Here is a 7,894-nt window from a genome sequence, read left to right on the forward strand (position 1 = left end):
CAGTCTGGATTTCTTTTGCAAAGCCAATTTTGCAATAATTTTCCCTCTCAAAACTGCCTTGCCTGCATCCCACACCATAATTGGGGATACCGCTCTGTTGTCATTTTCTGACAAAAATAGTGAGATTTCCTCTTTTATTTCTTACCTCATCTTTCCATTAAGTGCATTTAAGTTAAGCCTCCATGCCCATGGACCTCTATTATATTTTACTTGCAGATCTAAATAAACTGGGCTATGGTCTGACAGGTCCATTATTCTCATTTTACATGTCCTTATAAGGCCGAGATCTTTACTGTACATGAAAAAGTAACCAATCCATGGGTAAGTATTATGTGGCACTGACTAAGAAGTGTAATCTCTGGTAGTTGGGTTAAGCTCTCTTCATACATCACATATGCCCATCTCCTTCATCATCTTTCCCACTTTCTCAGCCACTGGGTTATTGTGCTGCTGTGACGTTCGTGACACGTCCATTTTGAATTCCAATCTTTGCCTTTTTATTTGTCACACAATGTATGTACGGCGGGATGGGAAAAAGTCATCGACTAGCTTTAATGTTTTTACTCTTCTGGGGTTGGAAACTATTGACAATTCCAGGAAGCGTCATCACCCAAGGAACGCCATTGTCTCCAATGGCGGCATGGCTACTTCCTGTTCATTCAGACCTGATGAGAAGACCACTCTGTCAACTACCGTAATGACTCTGCAATTGCTGCTGTGGCCTACAGGGAACGCCAGTGTACGCAAGAAGCAAAGAGAACTGCAGGAATTGATAACGATGCGAGGTCAAAGCAGCGAAAGGTTTGGGTTGTTGGTTTTAGTCAAGTCGCGATTGACATGTAGACGTGTCGCAGCTTCACTCCCTTTACTCCCACTTACGCACACTGGCCACCTCATTGGGTACACTACTTCATGACATTCAATATATAAATCGTGTGACTGTATGGAAACAAGTTTACAAAAACATTTAAATACCTACATAAAACAATAGTTTTCCCCCTCCACAGGGCTTATTGGATCTCGTATGACTTCGGGCGAAACTCAACTCAACTCAAGGCAGACGAAACCATAAATTGATCCCCAGTCAGTCATGGGGCACAAATATATACAAACTACCACACACACACCCACACCATCAGTGAGTGGGAACCGATCAAAATCACGGAAAGTAAATTTAGGCCACATAAAGCTTACATAATTTAAGCTGTATTTTCATCCCCAAAAATACAACTAGATGAATGAAAACTCCATCTAAATAAAATGATGTTAAATTATTAATTATTTTCATTTTATATTGGAGCATTATATTATGTTGTGTTACAGTTACCTAGGTTATATTCCGTTTAATAATTGTTTAAACACGTTTATGTTGATATTATCCCATTGGTTAAGGAAACCAGTAAGTGTTTTGTGTTTCCGGGAAGGAGAAGGAGGAGTCTCGTTCGTCCGTTCGGAGGTGCAGAAGTTTTTTTCCTCCTTTTTAAATAAACTGCTTAAAGGATTCCATCTCCATCTGTCATTTGAAAAGAAGAGCCATCCACTGAAAAACAACGAACCCCTCAATTTACAAAATTATGAATTCCATTCAAACATGACAATTCTCTCAAAAACGTTTTTTTCATTTGCATTTGTCTGTTTTTTTTCTTTTTACCCTTTCCAAACGTGGCGTGATGCTTGGTGTTTCGTTTTGCATCGAGCTGCTCTTGAATGTGAAGGTTTAACTCTGGTGGCGAGAATTTGCATGATGCAAATCAGCGTCCGCCTGAAAAACAAAAATCTTCCCATTTCGTTTGCTCTTGCAGTCCAAACGCTGAACTCGTTTTATATTGTTCAGATTGATGCCAGCGCACCTGTTGAACAAATGTGAACCGACTGACCTGCTCCTATCAAAATCACCTTCCCTCAAAGATTTCCTAGACGAATCTGCATGTGTAGTACTCGTGGCAGCAGTGTAGTGCTCGAGGTTGGCCAAATTTTGTGGCGTTTTGACGGTGGACTGAAACACATCGTTGTGATTGGATCGGGCGACAGAGAAGCGTTGGATGCTCGTCCTTTGGCTTTGTTGCTCGCTCCCTCCGTGTCATGACAAGATCAAGTGTCATCATCGGCGTTGGTCCCACTTTACTATTAAACGTTATGACATAACTCAAAGTGTCAGCTAGGCATCTGTCGTCTCTGTGGCGCAATCGGTTAGCGCGTTCGGCTGTTAACCGAAAGGTTGGTGGTTCGAGCCCACCCAGGGACGTTTTGACTTCACACGTTATCTCTATTTTTTTACTCTTATATATATTTTTTTGTTTATGCTGTTTTTTCCTTGTAGGTATCTTTTTTCTTTTCATTTATCTCTTTACAAGTGAAGAATACATTTTGTTAGGCAGAGAATAAGTGGAACATAAAAGGTTGTCCTTTCATTTTCAAAATTACTTTGACAATTTGTTTACTAAAAAAAGGACCATCACTTATCAGGCCTCGTTGGCGCAGTAGGCAGCGCGTCAGTCTCATAATCTGAAGGTCGTGAGTTCGAGCCTCACACGGGGCAGTATTTTTGAACGGCATGAGTGAGTGTTACAGTGGACCTCTCCCAAACCTTCGATTGCTTCTAATGTTGCATCATTAGTAGGGGATTGACTCGTAAAACAATATCAAACTGCACTGATGAACACACACATACATGCATATATATATATATATATATATATATATATATATATAATAGTGCTGTTTCTCCGTCTCTGTCCCTGTTATTTCCCCCAAATATATAAAAAAAATGCAATGTAGAAAAAGTAATTTTAAAAATCCTCGGAATAGTGTAAATCAGGCCACAAAATGTGAACAAAATCTGGCATGTTTTATTTATTAAAAAGCTGATACTTTACATGCAAAAAATATGACCAATGTTGTTAGGCCAGGTTGTGGTTTCTGCTTGATTGTACTGTAACACACACACACACGCTTCCCATGAAATTTCCCTTTCCTGCTATTGTGTGCGCTCCGCTGGCAAGCAAACATGGAAAGTCGGAAAAAGGGTGCAGCAGTATTCCATAGCTCCACACTCCCAACAATCAAACGATGCATTTGTGGACCTTCGCTGACATGTGTAAAAATGGTTCTCCCTCACGGCAACCCCAGTGAGCATCTGGAGTTTGATGAGTGCTTCCATTGTGTTGTGAAAATACAATGCATCTGACTCATTACCTCCTCCAAGCACGAAAGGCCAGTGTCATGTTTCTGTTCTTGGCCTGGCCAGCAGGTGGCAGACTGAGTGGACTGTCTGGCTGCACACCTGCTGTCAATCTTTCAATTAAGGAACTGTGTATTTAATGGACCCGAAATCTGTCTGCTGGTTGTCAGAGTATTGTTTATTCCTTGATGCTTCCTTGCCCACAGACTCTTTGCTATTTATCTTGTAGTTTTTCGCTTTTTGAACTCTTGGTACCATTTATTGTGTAAGTATGGCTTTGTTTTGTGATTTGGCTTTTTCTTGCGTCTAGTTGATTCATTGTTTTTCGTTTGTATTCTCGGTTCTTTTCCTCTCTTGCCCTTTGTGCAAGCGCTTTTTGTTTTTTTTTCACCCTGGTCCTTATTTTGACCAGCGCTTTATGTTCCGACTTTGTTGGTGCGATTTTATCTAATTTATTTATTTTTGGTACATTAAATATTTTTTGCTTCGGAGACCTTGTCTGGCGTCTACACTATTGGGATCCAAAACTTGATTCGATTAGTCCAAATCGTGACAGCCAGTGGCATTCTTCTCGATGGCAATATTCCACAAAAAAACAACTGTGTTAATGCTACATGAATATACAGTAGCATGTGTGTGTCACCCCTGTGTGAGGGGTAGTCCGTGGAAGTGTGGATTTTGTTGTTGGTGCTGAGGTCAAAAGTAGTTCGATGAGCGGCGGGTCACAAGGTGCTGTCATCCACTCACGGAATTTGTGAGAGAGTGCGGAAGGTGGACTGGAAATGTTAATAAGATTTTGGAAGACCATCTTGAACTCAAAACATTTACACCATGATAGTAACTCGGCCAGTTCAGTGGTTCGTTTGTCAGTCAATTGCATAACTAGTCAGCTATTCGGTGTGTTGGTCAGTTAGTCGTCTGATCAGTCAGGAACTTGTTTTGGTTAGTCATTTATTTGGTCAGTTGATTAGTAAATTAGTAGGAAAATCTGTTAATTCAACTTACTTGGCGGATTGTTTAATAAATGAAAAAGTCTTGGTTAATTATTGCATGTCGTTTGTCAGTCAGTCGGGTTTTTAGTTAGTTGGTTCTGTTATTAGATCATCATGCAGTTAATTAATCAATAACTCATTGTAAATAGGTTGTTTGGATTAGTTATTTAGTCAGTCAACTAGTGATTTGGTTGTTAAGACCATCAGTCCGTTCGTTGGCTGGTCAGTTGATAACTTTAGTTAGTTGGCCAGTCAATCAGTTCATTGGTTAGTAAGTTCAGTTAGCGGGCCAGACAAAAGTCAGTTACTTGGTCAACATGTCTGTTCGTCAGCAAGTACCATTCGGTTAGTCGTTTAGTAATTTGCTTGGTCAGTTTGTTGTTAATTAGTAAGTTAGTTGTGGTTAGTTGGTAATTAGTGGGTCAGGTGGTTGGTTGGTCACTCAGTTTAGTTGACTAACGGTGACTTGCTAACGACGGTTTGTCAGTTAAATATTATGCCAATGTAGTCAGTTGTTTTTTGTTTAGATTGATGGATGTCACTGTCCTTTTGCTCATTTAGTTTGAAAAGTCGGTCAGTCGGGGGGTTTGTTTGTTTGTTCGTTCATGAGTTTAATTTGATGCCAATCGCCCAGTTCGTTAATTAATTCATTAATTAGTTCGTTAAATCAGTCAGTGAGTTTCCGTTTGGTTTTGAGTTTTATGGTTGCGTGCTGCCATGCCGGAATGTTATCCTTTGAGACAAATGTGTGTTGGGCGCGGTCATCCTCCATTTTTGTGAGAACAATGTTACACAGCAGCTTGGAGACTAGCGAGCCAAGTCGGCGCTCCATGCTTATGACCATACAAGGATTCAACACATTCCTGACTCCCTCATGGACACTCTACCACACTTCTTCTTCTAGTGGATGAGGAGGAGGAGGAACTTATCTCGTTTGTACTCATTAGTTTGTAATCGGGGACAAGAAGGGGTCAAAGTTAAACCAGAGCAGGTCAAAGAGATGCTTCTGGAATGGCAACTTTGCTTCTGGAAGCTGTCCTCCCACAAACGATTGAACCACATGGAGTTTTTGCATCAGCGCATCCTGCAGAGGGTGCTATTAGTATTGAATCAACTGGGAAGTGACTCCACACAGAGATTGTGGAAAATGGGCGCATCCGAACTGAAACGGCCATCTGCTTATACTCACAAGGGTTGCGTGTGTTCTGGAGCCTAACCCAGCGGCCGTAGGCGGTTACCAGCCAATTGCAGGGCACACATAGACAAACGACGGCAATACCTCCACCCAATAAAATTAGGAAAATCCAAAAAGGGAAAAATATTAAAAGTTAAAAAAAATGCAAATATACAAATGTTGAAAATATTTTTGTCATAAATCTGGTTAGGAAGTCTGTGGTCCTATGTAGCCCCTTGGTAGTGTCATGATCCTCTTCTTGTGTGTCTCCAGCAGGTGGCAGAGGAGGGCCTTCCCTCCAGCGTGCACACCTGCTGCCAATTTGGTCATCAAGTTAGCCAGGTATTTAATGATGGCCAAGATTCCACGTCTCTCTTGGATTATTCACCTTGTTGCTGCTCTTGCTCAAGTGTTGTTTTCTAGACTGCTTGATTTTGTCGTTTTTGCCTTCTAGTGTCTCTCCTTGTATTTTATTTCGTCAGGCTGATGAATAAAAAATAACAATCATGATAATAATAATTAAATGATGTGAAGGAAAATTGTAAATAGTACTGCGATTTATCCATTTTGTGTTCATATTGAATTTAATTGAAAGATGTTTGTTTTTTTCTTTCTTCTTTCTCCATACATTCTTGCTGCTGGAGGCTGTAAATTTCCCCAGTGTGGGACGAATAAAGGATATCTTATCTTATTTCGTTTATACATTTTGCTTGTGGGGTCCGATCACTATTCGGTTCATTCCCGAACTGTGTCAAGTAGCACACCCTCCTCCCCCATTTATGAAAAAATGGGAACGAGAAATGCTGATCACATGAAAGCCTATTTAACCCAGAAAAGGTGCAAACCTGCTGCAGAAGATCAGTTATTTGCATGTACCCCCTCACTGACTCGAGGGAAGCCATCCGTTTCCGCAACTGTCAGAAGTGACGCTTGCTTTCAACACAGCAGGCATGAGAAATGTGTGATTAAATATCTTTCTCGACAGTGCAAATCATGACCGTGTATGTAGTGTGTGTGTATACTTTTGTTTACTTCATTCCCAGCATGCCTTTCAGGTTTATGTCTTGTGAGTTTTGGGCAAACCAGCTCTTGCTTCTCCTCCTTTTTCTGGCAGCATCGCTATCATACCTGCAAGCAGGCAGGATTGTGCCGCTGAGTTTTTGTAACATTTAGGAGCACGGCTACAAAGACAACACTCGCTAAGCTTGTATGTTTTTGTGAGAAGTGGGAGAACAAGCCAAGTGTAAATCTTCAAATGTTAGCCACAATCGAGGGTTCAGTTTTGGGTCGGACAAGGACGGGGAAAGTGGAGTTCAAGGTTAGGGTTTCACTTAGAGGAAGGGTAAATTGGAGTAAGTTGTATGCTGGTGCTATTTTTATTAAGAAACAAACTATTAACATTGTTTTCTGGTGGAGGTCGTAACGGATTAATGTCATTTCCATTCTTATCAATGGGGAAAGATAATTTGTCACGTGAATTGTGTTTTCCAAGCATGGTCACGGAATAAATTAATCTCATATCTCTGCATCGATTCTCAGTCATGCAACCCATCCAAATACTTATCGTCTGCCAACTTGGTCATATGATTCCCAAGCCGCCGTTCCAGAGGGCCAACTCCCAAATTGGTGAGAAAGAAAAGTCCCTTGGGAAAACAAGACTTTCATTGGCACTTTCCTCAATGTGACCAGCACAAACGTACAAAGTGATCCCCTACCACTTGAGAATAGTTGACGCGTGAAGGCTTTGCCTCAGGAAAACAACCTTTGCAGTGAAGTCATCCGAAGTTTTTTCCACTCGCTGGGTGGAAGGGGAGGAGGGAACTGTTTGGAAAATGTGCTACTCGCTTACTCTCGCTAATCCGGAGATGTCACGGCGTAACCAGTTCAACACTGGAAAATTCCTTCGTGTTCCCACTGAAGATATTCCCAAGACCACCAGAAACCCCCTAGCACCACATCCGCTGGCTGTTTTTTTTTTTACTTTCCCGTCTCCAGCTGGTACCATGGCTGGCGTGTTGCATGTTAGGGATGATATGTTGACGCACAGAGCGGCAATGACGGGAAGCAGTTCTGTCATTCTTGCTGCAGTTTGGCTACTGTAACATTATACACAGTTTGAACATTTAATGAAGTGATTCTTCATGTACCACGAGAGACAGCCCGTGCTCTACTACACACCTGGAGAATATTTGTATGGAAAACCATGACAAATAGCCCAGTAGCGGTTTCGGTGGTGATCGGCAAGCTCTCAAAGGTGACTTGGTTATGGGTCTGAAACAGATTAATTGTGTTTCCATTCATTTTCATGGAATATTTGCTTGGGTTCATGAAATTCAAATTAAGATCTATTTTGCTCCCATGTTTGTAGTGTTTTTTAAATTGCATTTTACAGTATACTGACTGGAATGTCCTCACATGTGAGTAAGGTGTGCCTCAGTCGCCAATGAACCAAAAGCTATTAAATGAACGCATTCGCATACACAAACAAGACCTGCTGAGGGCCACAGCTCACGACCAGACACTCACATACTGACTTACCGGCCTTCA

General features: G+C 41.3%; 2 non-coding genes across 2 annotated transcripts; both read left to right on the forward strand.

The window, feature by feature from the left end:
* Positions 1–2,171: 2,171 nt before the first annotated feature.
* On the forward strand, positions 2,172–2,245 carry trnan-guu (transfer RNA asparagine (anticodon GUU)). The gene has a single exon. It is a non-coding gene; the product is annotated as a tRNA-Asn (tRNA).
* A 221-nt stretch (positions 2,246–2,466) lies between these two features.
* trnam-cau (transfer RNA methionine (anticodon CAU)) lies at positions 2,467–2,539 on the forward strand. Its single transcript has one exon. It is a non-coding gene; the product is annotated as a tRNA-Met (tRNA).
* Positions 2,540–7,894: the final 5,355 nt, after the last annotated feature.

This window comes from Hippocampus zosterae, chromosome 3, assembly GCF_025434085.1.
Source record: "Hippocampus zosterae strain Florida chromosome 3, ASM2543408v3, whole genome shotgun sequence".
Classification (NCBI taxonomy): domain Eukaryota; kingdom Metazoa; phylum Chordata; class Actinopteri; order Syngnathiformes; family Syngnathidae; genus Hippocampus; species Hippocampus zosterae.